The sequence below is a fragment of the Schistocerca cancellata genome, chromosome 9, assembly GCF_023864275.1.
Source record: "Schistocerca cancellata isolate TAMUIC-IGC-003103 chromosome 9, iqSchCanc2.1, whole genome shotgun sequence".
NCBI classification, from domain to species: Eukaryota; Metazoa; Arthropoda; class Insecta; order Orthoptera; family Acrididae; genus Schistocerca; species Schistocerca cancellata.
In genome coordinates this window covers 410,386,219-410,405,193 of record NC_064634.1, presented here as the reverse complement: position 1 = coordinate 410,405,193, position 18,975 = coordinate 410,386,219, and the positions used below count along the sequence as shown (strand labels likewise).

General features: G+C 42.6%; 1 protein-coding gene and 1 non-coding gene across 4 annotated transcripts in view; one reads left to right on the top strand and one right to left on the bottom strand.

The window, feature by feature from the left end:
• Window positions 1–18,975, bottom strand: part of LOC126100135 (mucin-19) — a 529,587-nt gene that overhangs the window by 450,079 nt on the left and 60,533 nt on the right. The gene's annotated exons all lie outside the window — the stretch shown is intronic.
• Window positions 13,783–13,855, top strand: Trnak-cuu (transfer RNA lysine (anticodon CUU)). Its single transcript has one exon. It is a non-coding gene; the product is annotated as a tRNA-Lys (tRNA).

The window sequence follows — 18,975 nt, the reverse complement described above, 5'->3', positions numbered from 1 at the left end:
AGATGGAGGTGGCTGGCTGACCGCAAGGAAAAAAGGGAGGAGTCAGCCACTCTGCAATACACTAACACCTCCAGCCTAAAAGTTTAGGCCAGAGTCCAGACGCATCACAAAACGTAAAAACCCTAGACACACACGTCTCATCGTTTGCTAAAACATAGGGCAGATCCCCATCAACTTGTGCTTCTGCCCTTGCATCACGGTATAAAATGCAGTCTGTTAAAATGTGCCGGACAGAGATGTGCACACCACAAGCATCACAAAACGGAGGATCCTCCCGCCGTAATAAATAGCTATGTGTCAGGACAGTGCCCGATCCGAAGACGTGTGAGGGCCACCTCTTCCCGCCTGAGCAGCCGGCAGGAGGAACGCCACGGCCGAGTGGTCGACTTTACCGACCGCAGTTTATTGGCCGTCACCGCCAGCCATTCGTCCTCCCACAACTCCATGCACTTCCTGTGGAGTGCAGCGATTACTGACTACAAGGGGATGGGACACTGGACCACATCCTGCTCTCTGCAGGCCTCCTTGGCAGCCCGATCAGCCTGTTCATTGCCCCATATGCCGACATGACCAGGCACCCAGCAGAAGGATACCTCTTTACCCCGCCGTTGGAGCAAGTACAGTTGGTCATGTATCAGCTGGACCATCTCTTCAGTCGGGTACAGGTTCTGCAGTGACTAAGGCACTAAGAGAATCGCAGCAGAGAAGAAATCGATCGCCCCGAACACGATGCATCTGCTCCAGTGCCGTCAGGATCGCGTGGAGCTCCGCTGCGAAAACGGTATATTCAGCAGGGAGGCGAATCCGGGTAACATGATCAGGGAACACCACAGAACAGCCAAGGAAAGTCTCCTGTTTGGAGCCATCAGTATAAACGACAGTGAAACCGTGATGCACATCTAAAATGTTAAAAAACAGAGATTGGAACGTAAAATTTGGTGTGCCAGCTTTCTTAAAATTAGTCAAATCTAAAATAAGTTTGGGTCTCCGGAGGAGCCAAGGTGGAGATCTGCTCCAACCGCGACGTAAAACATGAAGACCAGCCATAGACATCGCACCGAGGCAATCCTGTGCGTGAATCCCATAGGGCTGCGTCGCACGTTGCCGGTGATGAAACAATCGTGCCAGAGGAGGCTGAGCAACGGTATGGTATGCAGGGGTGTATGGTGTGGACAAAGTTTTATACGCCTGGCGCACTGTAAGTAGCCGTCGCCGCATATGAAGTGGCGATTCACCAGCCTCTGCACAGAGGCTTGGTATGGGGCTAGTTCGGATGCGATGGGTGCAACCGTTTGTCCTTTATGAGCGATGAATTGTGCGGTTCGCAGGCGCGGCGCTCTGTCAGTGCGGTCGTCTCAGTTGCAGGTGTGAGCTCGTTAGTGGGTGTTGTACAGCGGCGATTTCAGGATGTGCGCACCCAATAACATCACATGGTTTCTTATTTTATATATTCACTTATTTCATTAGCATCACATACGGCTGTCCTTATTATGTCATCCACGGATTCAGCGAGCGAGGTCGACGTGTCAGTTTTGAGTCCACCAAAGAAGCGAGCAAAAAAGAAATCATTAAGTTCTTCTGAGAAGCACATGGTGCTTAATGTGTATAAAACCGAACTTTTACATCCAGAGCAGTCGATGAGTGATATTGTTTCGAAAACAGCTGCAGCTACAGGTGTTGGACGTTCTTCAGTGTATCGTGTGATAAGTGAGTACAAGGCCACACACACTTTGAAGTCTACCAACAAAGGAAAATTAGGACAAACTTTCTGAAAATGTTGATGACTTCGATAGAAATGCGATACGAAGGAAAGTACACGAATTTTTTTTTCGTAACGAATTGCCATCAATTGACAAAGTGGTTACAGTCGTGAACGAAGATGCAGATCTGGCCAATTTTCGGAGAACTGAATTGGCGTGAGAAATGAATTTCATATGTCCGGCGTGCGCGCGATAGCATGCTAATAGACAGGGATGACATCTTTTTATGGAGGCGGCGTTATCTTCGAACCATTAAACGGTTGAGAGATGAAGGCAGACCCATTTACTATTTGGACGAGACGTGGGTGAACGCAGGACATACCCGAAGTTACGTCTGGGTAGATGATACTATAAATTCCTCGAAACGAGCGTTTCTGTCCGGGTTATCCACCGGAAGCAAGGGCCCATAAGGTAAAGGGAAACGTCTGATTATCGCACACATTGGCAGCAAAGCAGGGTTCGTTGAAGGATGTTTGTGGACTTTCGAATCCAAGAAATGTGGAGATTATCATGAGGAGATGTCCGCCGAAACCTTCGAGAAGTGGTTTCAAGATGTTCTTCCTCGGCTTCAGGAAAATGCAGTTATTGTTCTTGATAACGCGCCATACCATTCTCGGAGAAAAGAAAAAGTTCCCAATGCGAACTCCAATAAGCACGAAATATCAGAGTGGCTAAAATCTAAAAACATCGATTTCGAAGACGGTATGTTGAAGAAAGAACTTTTAGATATAGTTAAAAATCACAGAAGAGCGCACAACGAATACGCAATAGATGAAATGGCGAATAATGCAGGGAAAACAGTTCTCATAATTCCTCCGTACCACTGAATTAAACACCATCGAGTTAGTGTGGGCCAGAATCAAAGGCTATGTTGCAGCGAAAAGGAAAACATACAAAATGCCGGAAGTTAAAGTACTGCTAGAAAAAGCAGTACGTACAGTGACTGCAGAGGATTGGAACAAGTGCGTCCTCCATGTCGTAGAAAAAGTGGAAACTCAAATGTGGAAATTAGACTGCATTATAGAGGAGAGAGAGGAGCGGTTTGTTATAAATCTCAATGAAAACAGTTCAAGTTCGACAGAGTGAACCTTGTTTCGTCCTTTCTCATTATTATTACTGGTATTGTTATTAAAATTAACAATTAATAATGTTTTAATGGAGCGTTTTGTTAGCAACCTGAATGAAAATAAATCTGCTTCGACAGAATGAACTCAGTTTAACATTATTTTAACATTATTGTTAAATTTATTTCGTACATTGTTGCTCAGGTTTCTCACGGTCCGCTGTGCCAGCTCGGCAGCCAGCCGAACGCCGCCAGCTGCAAAGCGTCCGCCAAGGATTTTCCACACCCCTACGTATCACGTGAACACCGAATGCTGGAAACGAGCGTAGTCGCTCACGTGACACTGTTTATGTTTCGTCCCAGCTCTCGGTTTTTTTACAACATTTCAGCTTCGTACTAAACACTTCAAAAAGTGCAATCTGTCCATTTTGCCATAGCATAATTTTGTTCTGGATGACCGCACATTTCTTTAGCTTTCTTGATAGTTTTTGGTACGGAACCAGAACCGATATTATTTATCCGGATAAACAGTGTCTGTATCCAACTGTACATTTTGCAGCGAGATGATTCAAAGAAAGCGAAAACGAAAATGGGGACTCTTGCACATGTATGTCGTTCTCAATAGCGCACAGCACTCACTGCACAAATACAGGGCGAGAAAGAGGCATCTTGCTCGTAAATATAATTTTCTATGAAGTAGACAGCGAAATGTGTGCAGTAATGGTCTTCAAGCATGATGCTCATTAGGTCACAGACCGCATCTCCTACTTCATGTTTCAAATTAGCGAGTAGCAGTAATGAAGTAAATTCTTTTTCACACTAGGTTGCTTTTTTATTGCAGTTGTCTATTTCCGGTATCTGTTGCACTGAAGATGGTCATGAAATCTCATTTTCGGCGTGTCTAGACAAATAATGATCTTTTTCTATCGTGAATACTTTAGCATTAAAACTGTTCTTGTTCCAGCATCTCCTAGTACGTTCAGCGGTAGATTTCACTTTCCTATAAAGTCTGAATACAAAAATTTTTATGAAGTCGAATTGTCTGGCCCCTTTCATTGTAGATCACTTTTACACTACTCTTAATCTTCAGTATCACTACCTTACATGTCTAAACACAATTTTCGTTTAATTACGTTCTCGGCACCAGACTAAAACACTACTATGCCCATATCTGCACCAGATTAAAAGTGACGTTACCGGCGGAAAACACGCTTATACCTGAAGGAGGATTATTTGATTTAGGGAAGGTCATCGGTCTCATCGGTTTGGCGAAGGATGGGGAAGGGAGCCGGCCGTGCCTTTTCACAGGAACTTTCCCGGCAATAGCCTGAAGCAATTTCGGGAAATCACCGAAAATCTACATCAGGACGGCCGGACGCGGGTATGAACAGCCGTCTCCCGAATGCGAGTCCAGTGAGCTAAGCACTGCGCGACCTCGCTCGGTACCTCAGGTGCGAGTTGCGTAGTTCGGGTAGGGTTGTTCGTGAACCCTTCGACCTTTTCTGAGTTGTGGAGTTCTTATCTGCCCACTAAATCTGGAGACGATAGCGACGATAATTACTCACAATCTTACTTTACAGCCTCTGTTATTGTTTAACACGCAACTGGCATCTTCAAAGATAGCCGCTGATCATCCGCAAGCATCCGACGAACTCGTGTCACTGAAAAGCGGACAAACGCATCAACATGAAGTTTTGCTACAAATGAGAGAAAAAAGGCGACGAAGACGTGTGTGTGTGTGTGTGTGTGTGTGTGTGTGTGTGTGTGTGTGTGTGTGTGTGTGGAGGGGGGGGGGGGGGGGAGCGAGCGAGCTTCAAACGTTGTAGAGACGGAAAGACCTATGTCGAGGATGAGCTGTGTTCGAGCCAACACGCGCGATACCAATAACATCGAACTAATGCACCGGATCTTTGCGGACGATCGGCAGCTGATTCTGAGAGAGAGTAGAAGCGTTGAACATGAACGAAGATAGTGTGAGCACCATTGTTCATTCGCAGACGTTGCGGATATCAAACAACGCGTGACCACGATACTTCGACTGATTCCACAAGAAGCGTTTGCTGGAGAGTTTCCAACAGTTTTACAACCGATGCATTTTACACTGTAAACTGTGACACAAAAAACATTGTTTTGGAGATTCAGCGGCTTCATTAGGCAGTTAAAATGATTATATCCCACTATTTTTAGTTCGGCATCAGGAAACAGGTGACAAATAAGATGAATACCGGGAAGAAGATAATGTTTTTTCCATCAAAAATCCGTTGTTTGATGTGCTGTGACACTGGCATGATGAAGTCTGAAACGACGTTTCCGGTTTTTTTTCTAGTCTTCATCGATGACTGGAGACAAACAAATCTTTGAATACCACTGAGCATTGGCTGTTGTTCGATCCTCTGAAGCAATAGGCTCTACATGCCCAGTGCAACCGGAGGAACAAACGATTTGTTTCCAAACACTTTAATTGGTTTCGGTTCATCTTGCAACACCAAAACAGTTGATTGCTGCTTAGTTTCTTTCTCGTACGAATACACACACACACACACACACACACACACACACACACACACACACACACACACAAATACTTCCTGCTACGACGTTTTACACTGTTTTCCTACGATTCAAACATTTTCCTCACACCGACTGCTGCGAGCCTATTTTTCAGCTGAGGTCAAACTGTTCTGAATCCACCGCTAATAGACTTTTTGCACAGCTAAATGTTCATGAAAAGTCGAACTCTTCAATAGGCCACTAGTTCACAAAAGGTCTACCTGTCGATCCTCTTCAATACATTTGAGGAACAGCACTAATGTGTTTTGTAACGGACTATATTGATCGACCTTAACGATTTCTAATTCTGCAGATCAATTTAAACTGTATTACACAGTAACAAGCAACAGTTTTTAAAAAAAATATTTTATTGTACCGTTACTAGTTTTGGACCTGAGCCCATAGTCAGATGGTACCGTTGATTACGTTTGCGTCTTCACAAATAGCTCTCCTTTACATATTATAAGAAAGAGGTTTGATTCTTTCGATTCATGAGTTAAACTAAATACAATGTAATTTATGAAAACAACTGTAGTCTTTTTTAAATATGAATGAAGCGATTTGACACACTTAAATTAGATCTTCATGAAAATCGTAAAAAAATATTACCCACCGGAAAGCTGGAAGCGAAATTTCTATTTTGACAACACTTTCTTTAAATGCTTACTGTACGCCAAGTACTCTGTCAATGTCTGAAGTGCCACTGTTTTATTAATAAGAAAGGACACATTTTAAAACACAGAAATGTCACATCTCAACAGCTCTAAGTAAAAACTTAAGAAATACACTGAAATCCATTAACCAATTTATTAAATTAACTTTTTTTATCGGTCAGAGTTCCACTGTAAGGCATGTTTAACTTTCAGGTAGCATTGAAACGCATACAGTGACATAAAACTCTTCAGTGATAACGTGGACAACGCTGACTTACTTTTATTTTTCTTTTCATATACATAACCTTTATGTAAACTGAATGAGCTATAAACCAAAGATACAGCATAAAGTAAATTAACGAGTTGTTTTGCGGCAAGGATACATCGTTAAATATCTGTATGAAACAAAGTAAGAAATGCGCTCTTCAATTTATTAATTCAAGCATCTTCACCCTTTTGTTTCGGCAAGTGGTAGCGTACGGACGTATGTTTGCATCCGTCGCACCAGCATTGTTAAAAATGCTTATTTTAACCGTTCATTAAAAGTATTATGAAAAGTCTTTAGAAAAGGAATATTTATTCGTACGGTTATAAGTTCAACTATCTTATCATTTCGCTCCCTGCCGAAATCCTGCATAGATCAAAAAGGGCTCCAGTCTCAAAGTGTACAGGGCAATGAAACGACGAGAATAGACCAAGCAACAGTCGGTATTGTAGTTGTAAATTGTCGTACCTGTGTTGGGAAAGTACGAAGAGCTTCACGCGCTGATAGAAAGCACTGAAGCTGAAATTGTTATACGAACAAAGCTAAAGACCGGAGATAAATTCTGCCGAAATTTTTACAAAGGCGCACACCGTATTCAGAAAGGATAGACTAAATAAAGTAGTAAGTGGTGTGTGTGTGTTTCTGTTGGTAGTACTTTATCTTGTAGTGGAAATAGATAGTTCCTGCTAATTACTATGGGCAGAGGTTATACTCAACAGCGTACCAAAATAATAATTGGCTACTTCTACCGACCCCCCCCCCCCCCCCCCCGACTCAGATGATATAATGGCTGAACTCTTCAAAGAAAACTTGAATCTCATTACAAATAAGTACCCCACTCATACAGTTTTAATTGGTGGAGACTTCAATCTACCCTCGATTTGTCGGCGAAAATACATGTTCAAAGCCGGTGTGGTAGACGGAAAAATCTTCCGAAATTGTACTAAACGCTTTCTCTGACAATTACTTTGAACAACTAGTTCATGAGAACACACGAATTATAAATGGTTGCGAAAACACATTTTACCTCTTAGCCACAAATAATCCTGATCTACTAGAGAGCGTCATGACGGATACAGCGATTAGTGAATACAAGGTCATTGTAGCGAGGCTTAAAACCATATCAACCACTATAAATAAACGTAAAATGTATCTATTTAAAACAGATAAAAATTCGCTTGATGCCCTTCCGAAGAGTGTCTCCATTCCTTCCAAGCTAATTATGTAAGTGTAGACCAGATATGGCTCAAATTCAAAGATACAGTATCGACAGCAATAGATTCATACCGCAGAAGTTAATAAGAGACGGGACTGATCCACCATGGTACACAAAACATGTCAGAACACTGTTGCAGAAGCAACGAAACATGCATGCCAAATTCAGAAGAACGCAAAATCTCCAAGACTGGCTAAGTTACACGGAAGCTCGAAATTTAGTGCGGACGTCAATTCGAGATGCTTTTAATAGTTTCCACAATGAAATATTGTCTCAAAATTGGTAGAAAACCCAAAGAGATTCTGGTCGTATGTAAAGTACACCAGCGGCAAAAAAACAGTCAATACCGTCAATGAGCGATAGCGATGGAAATGTTACCGATGATGGTGCTACTAAAGCGGAGTTACTAAATACAGTTTTCCGTCATTCCTTCACGAAAGAAGACGAAGTAAATATTCCAGAATTCGAAACCAGATCAGCTGTTAGCATGAGTGATATAAAAGTAGATATCTTGGGTGTTGTGAAACAACTCAAATCACTTAAGAAAGTCAAGTCTTCCAGTCCAGATGGTATACCTATCAGGTTCCTTTCAGAGTATGCAGACACAATAACGCCTTCTTAGCAATCATATACAACCACTCAATTGACGAAAGGTATGTTCCTAAAGACTGGAAAGTAGCACAGGTCACCCCAATATTCAAGAAAGGAAATAGGAGTAACCCATTGAATTACAGACCCGTATCACAGACCTCAATTTGCAGTAGGATTTTGGAGCATGTATTGTACTCTTAACATTATGAATCACCTTGAAGAAAATGACTTATTGATACATAACCAACACGGATTCAAAAAAACTTTGTTGTGCAACACAGCTAGCTCTTTATTCCTATGCAGTAATGAGGGCTGTCAACAAGGGATCTCAGATCGATTCCATATTCCTAGATTTCCAGAAGGCTTTTGATACTGTTCCTCAGAATCCACTATTAATCAAATTGCGTGCATATGGAGTATCGTCTCAGTTGTGTGTCTGGATTTGTGGTTTCCTCTCAGAGAGGTCACAGTTCGTAGTGACAGACGGTAAATCATTGAGTTGAACGGAAGTGATATCTGGCAAGGTAGTGTCATAGGCCCTCTGCTGTTCTTGGTTTACGTAAATGATCTAGGTGATAATCTCAACAGCCCTCTTAGATTGATTGCAAATGACGCTGTAATTTACCTAGTACAATCATCAGACGATCAATTCCAATTACAAAATGATCTAGAAGAGAATTTCTGTATGGTGCGAAAAGTGGCAGTTTGCACGAAATAAAGAAAGTGCGAGGTCATTCACATGGGTGCTAAAAGAAATCCCATAAATTTTGGGTATACGATAAATCGCACAAGTCTAAGGGCTGTCAATTCGACTAAATACCTAGGAATTACAATGACGACCAACTCAAATTGGAAAGACCACATAGATAATATTGCGGGGAAGGCGAAAAAAAGACTGCGCTTTGTTGACAGAACACTTAGAAGATGTGATAAACCCACTAAAGAGACAGGCTACATTACACTTGTCTGTCCTCTGCTGGATTATTGCTGCGCGGTATGGGATCCTTACCAGGTAGGATTGACGGAGGACATCGAAAAAGTGCACAGAAGGGCAGCTCGTTTCGTGTTATCGCGCGATAGGGGTGAGAGTGTCACTGATTTGATATGCGAGTTGGGTGGCAGTCACTGAAACAAAGGCGGTTTTCTTTGCGGTGAGATCTATTTACGAAATTTCGATCACCGACTTTCTCTTCCGAATGGGAAAATATTTTGTTGACACCCACCTACGTAATGAGAAATGATCATCATAATAAAATAAGAGAAATCAGAGCTCGAACGGAGAGATTTAGATGTTCCTTTTCCCCACGCGCCATTCGAGAGTGGAATGGTAGAGTAGTAGTATGATGATAGTTCGATGAACCCTCTGCCAGGCACTTCAGTGTGAATTGCGGAGTAGCCATGTAGATGTAGATGTTCTGCTTGTACGGCAGAACGATGTCTCATCTCTCTGGCCGCATTCCCCTCCAAGAAGCAACATTTGACATGCGAGATTCTTTATTTCACGCTCCGCTTTGTAGTGCAAAGTTGACGACCACGCTGTGACCTCACCTCACCAGCTCCTCATTGACGTACATCTACACGTCTCGCGAGAGGACGATTTCGTCCCGTGAGGATGGCTTCAGCGTGAGGGCATTACGGACGTGCTCCACAATTTCCAGTGGCAGACGCTATAAGAGACGTCACGCATCACGGCGGCGTTTACTATTTATAATCAGAGCACGTTCCGAAAAGAATCGGGAAACGTGTAACTTCTTCCCACATGCGTCTCGCGAAGTGACTGCGACGAGAGAATCCGAGAAATCAGTACTCATACGGCACTATACCGACAACAATTCTTCCCATATGCAACAGGGGGGGGAGGGAGATGGATCAGATAATGGTATCAGAAGTATCCTCTGCCACACACAGTAAGATTGTTTGTATAGTATAGATATGGTTTACACAGACAGTACCAGTATTTAAATAAATTATTTTTCGCCTGGTGGGGTTCGTTGCGTAGATTTTCGTGAAAACTTTGTGATAAAATCATTTGGTAAAAATACCTTAGCTACCTATCTCTTTAACAAAGGGAGTTTAAAAAATGACCTGATTTAAAACTCCGTATTTACTGAAAATACTTACCGGGAATGAAATGCAAAATACTTACAAAATCTTAAAGTTTTAGCAATGCTATTACAAATGCTCTGTGTGCCCAGCAAGCAGCATGAAAACCACCCAGACGATGGTTAAACTCGCCATGAAGTTTACACATTGTATCTGCTTTTACAGAAGTTTATGGCAGGTGTTAGTCCATTCTTTACTTGTACGTTAAGGGGTAAGGGAGTAATTAACACACTTTCCTTCACACATCCCCGCAGGAAAAAACCGCGTGGTGTCATGTCTGGCGACATTGGGAGGCTAAAAGCAGGGCAGTGTCTCTGTGTCCCCGAGTGCCCTATGCAGCGTCGAGGCAGAGCCTGATTGGAAAACTGATACTTTGTTGTGCCAGCGTGTTGGAGCTCCATCCTGCGGAAAATAAAGTCATCGGAGTGGTCCTGAAGTTGAAAAAAGTCAGTTCCGCGGCATCTGAAGATAGCTCAAGGCTGCATGGGGCGCTCGGGCCCCTGCGACACTGTCCTGCAATCCTGGCCTCCAAGGTCGCCAGATATGACCCCATTCGACTTTTTCTTGAGGGAAAAAGTGAGGAAAAGTGTGTTCATTGTGTAAAGGTTGCGCCGAATTTAACTATGGTCTAGATTTTGTGTGTGCTGCTGCTGCCAGCCTTTGTGGCCGAGCGGTTCTAGGCGCTTCAGTCTGGAATCGCACGACCGCTATGGTCGCAGATTCGAATCTTGCCTCTGGCATGGATGTGTGTGATGTCCCTAGGTTACTTAGGTTTAAGTAGTTCTAAGTTCTAGGGGACTGATGATCTCAGATGTTAAGTCCCATAGTGCTCAGACCCATTTGAACCATTTTTGTGCTGCTGCTGGTGGACACACATAACATCTGTAACAGCATAGCTAAAACAAGTTTTTTGTGAATAATATGCAATTCATCCCATGTTTGAAGTATGCTTTTTCAATAAATATTAAGTTTTGAAATCAGGTAATTCTTTTTGAAAAACCCTGTACAACGGTTACACAGTAAAATAATGGCTACAGAATGCATATATACCTAGTTTAGACTGTATGCCTTATGGGGCAGCAACGTAATCGCTCCGAACCATCTTTCCATTTCCTTTTCGACGCTGACGTAATTGTCGCATTGGCTGGGCACTGGACTTTTTAAGTCTGATTCTTTTAGACGCGAGCTTTCCTCTGACTTCCGTTTTCGATAATTCTGAGCATATTTACGAGTCACATGGAACGATATCTTTCATTAATTTGTGATTTTCAGTTTTCTACCGATTTCACTCCGAGAATCGAAAGTGATAAAACAGAAATATTCTACGAAGTGCTCAGCAAGCTTTTCACATTGACACCCGAATCAGTGTCCTAGCGAAAAGCGTTTCAACCCTACACCGATATAGCTATTTCGTAACGATCACGCGTGTGGACTTACAATGGTGCGATGGCAAATGCAAAACAAACACTGAGCGACCAACATGTACCGACATCCTCTATTCCTTGTGGGCTTTACCACTGCTTACGCATTATCACTATTGTAGTTTTTGGCGATAAAAGTCTGACGGTATTTCATCACATAAGAAAGTTGAACCGATGAGCAAATAAGACGTTTTAACACCAAAAAGTATTATTTACAGCTTTCACTGAAACTTCAGTTATCAGTTTCCTTCTTTCTGGGTGCTGGTGAAACAATTTTATACCATTGATTTTCGTTCTGTTCTGTGATATTTTTCTCCTTTATAAGTGGTACAGACAAGCAACACGCACATAGCACACAATAGACTATTATCCTATGTCAAAAATATGGTTCGAAGAGTGTTGATATTCTGAATGCTATAAAATTAAAACAGCAGTTTGGGTATATGTTTCAGACACGGAGTTATTTTTGTACGATTAAAGCATACAAATTATTAAATTTCAAGATTTGTTCAGTGATTGAAAGCACTGTGTTACTGGATGAAGACGAAGCTTTAATATACTCACAGGCTAAGTTGACGTTCCGCTCGTAATAGCATCTCCCATTTACATTTGTTCCCAGTGGACACCACGTCGAGTGTCAACTTAGTTTGCGTACGCAGTATGGGTGAAACTGGAGCGTTAGCCGAAGTTACTAGTATTTTTCGTACTTTTTCGCCAACGGTTTAGTTCTTTAGTGACAGATAAGGCATTTACAACTTTTAAGTAGCAACAGAAAGGAATGTTGTTAAGAATGCAAATGGAAACCTTCCGAGCTTTTATATTCCAGAAATATGGAACCCGAAAACTCATTTTAAGTAAAATATACCTACACTTTAAAACTAATTATTGCTAGAGATATTTTATACAGTTAAAACAAGTACTTGTTTGTGCCGATTGTGTCGAGATACTGACTCTGAAGTCCCTGCAAACTACAACAGCCGGCCGAGGTGGCCTAGCGGTTCTAGGCGCTGAAGTCTGGAACCGCACGACCGCTACGGTCGCAGGTTCGAATCCTGCCTCGGGCATGGATGTTTGTGATGTCCTTAGGTTAGTTAGGTTTAAGTAGTTCTAAGTGATTGGTTTGAGAGTAAATCGGAGAAAGGCGAAGGTAATGAGAAGTAGTAGAAATGAGAACAGCGAGAAACTTAACATCAGGATTGATGGTCATGAAGTCAATGGAGTTAAGGAATTCTGCTACCTAGGCAGTAAAATAACCAATGACGGACGGAGCAAGGAGGACATCAAAAGCAGACTCGTTATGGCAAAAAAGGCATTTCTGGCCAAGAGAAGTCTACTAATATCAAATACCGGCCTTAATTTGAGGAAGAAATTTCTGAGGATGTACGTCTGTAGTACAGCATTGTATGGTAGTGAAGCACGGACTGTGGGAAAACCGGAACAGAAGAGAATCGAAGCATTTGAGATGTGGTGCTATAGACGAATGTTGAAAATTAGCTGGACTGATAAGGTAAGGAATGAGGAGGTTCTACGCAGAATCGGAGAGGAAAGGAATATGTGGAAAACACTGATAAGGAGAAGGGACAGGATGATAGGACATCTACTAAGACATGAGAGAATGACTTCCATGGTACTAGAGGGAGCGGTAGAGGGCAAAAACTGTAGAGGAAGACAAAGATTGGAATACGTCAAGCAAATAATTGAGGACGTAGGTTGCAAGTGCTACTCTGAGATGAAGAGGTTAGCACAGGAAAGGAATTCGTGGCGGGCCGCATCAAACCAGTCAGTAGACTGATGACCAGAAAAAAAAAATGACTGATGACCTCAGAAGTTAAGTCCTATAGTGCTCAGAGCCAAACTACAATAATACATACACCATAAAAGTGTGTAAAAATAAGGATTGCTACTTTGATTTAATAGTCGTTTTTCTATCACATGGTTTGCGAGGGTGCCCACTACACGACTGTCACTGTTGTACAATCTATCCTTGACATTTGCGCTAGTGTCTTACTTAAAATAATGAAAAACTTGGGCTGGCGGAAGACGAAGAGCATGGGGTGTGCAACATTTCCCTAAATTGTGTGCAACCACCTCTTTCGAAGAACGCGGCACTGGCGTAAGAGAGAGAGTTATTACAACCACTAAAGTCGCCGAGAAGCAAGCGCCCGGCTAGCTCAGTCGGTAGAGCATGAGACTCTTAATCTCAGGGTCGTGGGTTCGAGCCCCACGTTGGGCGAATATTTTTATTTCTTCGTTACTACCACAACATTAACGCCGAATACAGCAAGTTTCGAATAAGGTAAATACATAGACCGTGGACACATTTTTTATTGGCAAATAATGTTAAAACGAATGATGGAACAATTGAATGGGAACAGTAGATTCAGTTGATCGTTCGAACAAAATCGAATAAAAGCAGTCGACTCAGTCATACTTTGATGCATCAAGTACGAAAACTGCGTTTCGCTTGTAAACGAACATTATTATATGAGAAGTCACGGTACTGTGTGTTATCTAGACACTAGTCTCACTCACCAAACAACAGAAGCACTGCAGAGTGAAAATCTCATTCTAGAAGCACACTAATTTGCACATAATACTTTACACTTTTGCAGCTGCAGTGCGTGATACTTAACAATGGTCTAATAGAAGAATAAGTTTCATATGAAGCGTTTGCTTACATCAAAACGAACATCACAGAATTAAACACACTACCTCATCTGCATCTGTACGAGAGAGTTGCACACATTTTATGCATCTTCTCATTCTTTGGAACGTTTGACAATGTTTACACAGTCACAAATTGGGAAAGCTAGACGATAGTGGACCTGGACAAACCACCAGGATGTAACTGGCCTCATTAGCCTTTACAGTCACCGCAACACTTCAGTATCGTCGCTGGAGACTTCAACAGCCATCATACAGTGTGTTGCAAAAATCGATGGCAAAACTTCAGGCTGGCTCTGAGCACTATGGGACTTAACATCTGTGGTCATCGGTCCCCTAGAACTTAGAACTACTTAAACCTAACTAACCTAAGGACATCACATACATCCATGCCCGAGGCAGGATTCGAACCTGCGGCCGTAGCAGTCCCGCGGTTCCGGACTGAGCGCCTAGAACCGCTAGACTACCGCGGCCGGCGCAAAACTTCAGGAATCCATTTATCATCTAACAAGGAGAAATAACAGTCTTGTAAATGTGGGCTCTAAGACGCAAACGTTAAGAGTTATAGGCACCTCTTCGCCTCCGATACTATGATTCAGTTCTCTTCTACTGAAAGCTCTTTGCTTTCAGTGTTTATGGAGATCGTACTAGGGCCAAAGCAAGAAAAACATTTTTAGTAAACATGAGCTCTAAAATGTATACTTTAAGAGCTACAAGCAATTGTTCATTATAAGAGAAGCGTTTCACAGTAGCGGAGATCAACAAATGCTCATAGTTCATAAGATATGCGTTTTAGAGCCTATGTTTACTGGATTTTTTGAGATGTGGCATTCATTCATAAGGTTTTGCCGTCGATTTTGGGAACACCCTGTGAACTCTGGGGATATCAAGAATGAGACTAAAATGGACAAAATCTCAAACTTACAGCCACCTTCAACAAATACAACAGATTCATTGGTGTATTGAAAAGCGCGTAGCAAAACGATTCTTAACTAGAGGTTATCGCAAAGAATACATTCCTGGCTGGAATGAAGACGGCAAAGGCTTCTCAAAGAATCTGAAGATAGTGGTGATTCTGTTACCTGCCTCCGACCTTGTGCAGTCACTAAATAAGAGCAGATAAAACAGATGGAAACAAACGGTAACTTCCTAGAATCATATTCCCTCCAGCTGGAAGGCCTGGTCTTTGATTAGAAAGCTGAACACATCGAACACCACCACACGACAACGAAGTAACGAATTTAGTTGATATGGTCAATTGCATGGTTTCTATCTCCACATCAAACAACGATAAACACATCAAAAGGGAAGTCAGACATCTCTTAAAAGTAACGACACGGTCGGCTCCGCAAACATCTGAGTTTTCCACCCGCACTTCAACTGGAAGAGGCCTTAGAAGCTGTAATGAACGTAACATCTAGGAATGCAGCAGGCGTGGATGGTAACTGCCTCGAGTTTCTGTTGCACTTTGGTCCTGCAACAATCAAATGGATGAACACCTTACTTTCAAATAGCGGCCACCTCTTTACCAGGTAACTTAGATCACTGCTGTACTGAAGACAAACCAAGATCCATCCAAAACTGGAAACTACCACTCCATTATTCTCCTCAGTGCCAGGTTCAAGCTCTTGGAGAGGCTCATTCGTAACAGAATCTGTTCACCCATCAGCAAACACGTCCCAACAGAGCAAGGTGGGTTTAGAGCAAGAAGAGGATATGAGAAACAGGTACTAGCAACAGCAACTCATATCGAAAACGGCTTTGAGAGGCAGATGATAAACATGCTGGTGGTCTTCTTAGAGCTTACTGGGGCCTATGATACTGTCTGGCGTGACAAACATATGCTCAAATTTCATAGTCTCATTCCGTGTCTGAAAATGATGATGATTCGGACTGTGGAGAGCTCAACTGCCCGTACAAATTCCCAACTTTTACTCAACCCAACCTCGCCACTTTCATGAATGATGAAACGATGAGGACAACACAAACACCCAGTCATCTCGAGGCAGGTGAAAATACCTGATCCCGCCGGGAATCGAACCCGGGACCCCGTACTTGGGAAGCGAGAATGAGACGACGAGCTGCAGACTCCGTGTCTGAAACTAACCACTATAATTAGCATTATGTTGAACAGTCACTTCCACGTTTTCTTCGAGAACTCCAAAAGTAGTGTTCTTAAAATAGATGATGGTATCCTACAGTGTCCTGTTTTGGCTTTACACCTTCTTAATTTTTATACATATGACCTTCTAAGAACCAAGTCCAGGAAATCTATCTCCGTAATGTTGCAGCTAAAATCGAAACTCCCAACAATATACCTCAGAAATTAACTGGAACTGCCTTGAGTGCCACTCCAATAGTGGTCAGACCATGAACTCTAGCTCTCTCAAACTCAGTCGCAGAATACTGCGATTCCACCTGGCTAAACAGTGCTCACACTAAAGTAATAGGCATATAGCTCAATCAAGCACTGCGCCTCATTACAAGAGTGTATTCGTCAAACACACACATACTGGCTACTGGTACTTATTAAAATTCCGCTTCTGTCCACAAGAAGCCCACAGTCGCTGTTGAACGTGTGAATAAGAACTTAAAAAAATCAGAATTACCAATTCACTGAGAAATATCATCAAAAAGCGAGTGACTGAGGTCTATAAAACTCACCGTGGCGTGAAGCACTCAGCATGCAGGCCACTAACTTCAACATGCAAGAAGCCTGGAACAGTCTTCCCTGAAGCACCACCCACTAATCAAAATTCCCTGGAAGCGACCAGTAGGTCTTTATCTACCCCAACGACACTGGTGCATACTGAATCACATCAAAACTGCCGGGGACAGATGTGGAGCACTGCTGCACAAATGGGGATGGAAGTCCTCCCCTGAATGTGTGTTGAAGAGCAGCAAAAGGTACATCTTGTAACATTTGGATGTTCCCTCAGAGCATTCACAGGGACAATGGAAGATCTTCACAATTTCTCTACCATATGAGAAAAAAAAATTATTTGGAACACTGAAAAAGAATTTTTCAATAGTTTTAATAAATGTATTTTTACACCTTGGTGCTAACACCATCTGTAACCCATTTTTCGAAACATCCAGAACAGGGTATCACTGTGAATGAGCTTTACTACAGTAGGAGCAGTGTGCTAGCCAGTGACGTCACAGGCATCACATGACCCAAACTGAGCATTTAGAGGGATTTCAAATTATTTTAATTTCCGTTTTATTAATAGCAAAAGTCACGAGCAAAAACCATGTTACGAGCATAAAATAACATAATTAACCATTTAAGACGATTTCCAGACAACTTACAAATATCCTATTATTTCTAAAGTCACATCTCATATACAGGGCTATTACAAATGATTGAAGCGATTTCATATATTCACTGTAGCTCCATTCAGTGACATATGGTCACGACACACTACAGATACGTAGAAAAACTCGTGAAGTTTTGTTCGGCTGAAGCCGCACTTCAGGTTTCTGCCGCCAGAGCGCTCGAGAACGCAGTGAGACAAAATAGCGACAGGAGCCGAGAAAGCGTATGTCGTGCTTGAAATGCACTCACATCAGTCAGTCATAACAGTGCAACGACACTTCAGGACGAAGTTCAACAAAGATCCACCAACTGCTAACTCCATTCGGCGATGATATGCGCAGTTTAAAGCTTCTGGGTGCCTCTGTAAGGGGAAATCAACGGGTCGGCCTGCAGTGAGCGAAGAAACGGTTGAACGCGTGCGGGCAAGTTTCACGCGTAGCCCGCGGAAGTCGACGAATAAAGCAAGCAGGGAGCTAAACGTACCACAGCCGACGCTTTGGAAAATCTTACGGAAAAGGCTAAAGCAGAAGCCTTACCGTTTACAATTGCTACAAGCCCTGACACCCGATGACAAAGTCAAACGCTTTGAATTTTCGGCGCGGTTGCAACAGCTCATGGAAGAGGATGCGTTCAGTGCGAAACTTGTTTTCAGTGATGAAGCAACATTTTTTCTTAATGGTGAAGTGAACAGACACAATGTGCGAATCTGGGCGGTAGAGAATCCTCACGCATTCGTGCAGCAAATTCGCAATTCACCAAAAGTTAACGTGTTTTGTGCAATCTCACGGTTTAAAGTTTACGGCCCCTTTTTCTTCTGCGTAAAAAACGTTACAGGACACGTGTATCTGGACATGCTGGAAAATTAGCTCATGCCACAACTGGAGACCGACAGCGTCGACTTCATCTTTCAACAGGATGGTGCTCCACCGCACTTCCATCATGATGTTCGGCGTTTCTTAAACAGGAGATTGGAAAACCGATGGATCGGTCATGGTGGAGATCATGATAAGCAATTCATGTCATGGCCTCCACGCTCTCCCGACTTAACCCCATGCGATTTCTTTCTGTGGGGTTATGTGAAAGATACAGTGTTTAAACCTCCTCTAACGTGCCAGAACTGCGAGCTCGCATCAACGATGCTTTCGAACTCATTGATGGGGACATTCTGCGCCGAGTGTGGGAGGAACTTGATTGTCGGCTTGATGTCTGCCGAATCACTAAAGGGGCACATATCGAACATTTGCGAATGCCTAAAAAAACTTTTTGAGTTTTTGTATGTGTGTGCAAAGCATTGTGAAAATATCTCAAATAATAAAGTTATTTTAGAGCTGTGAAATCGCTTCAATCATTTGTAATAACCCTGTATAAGA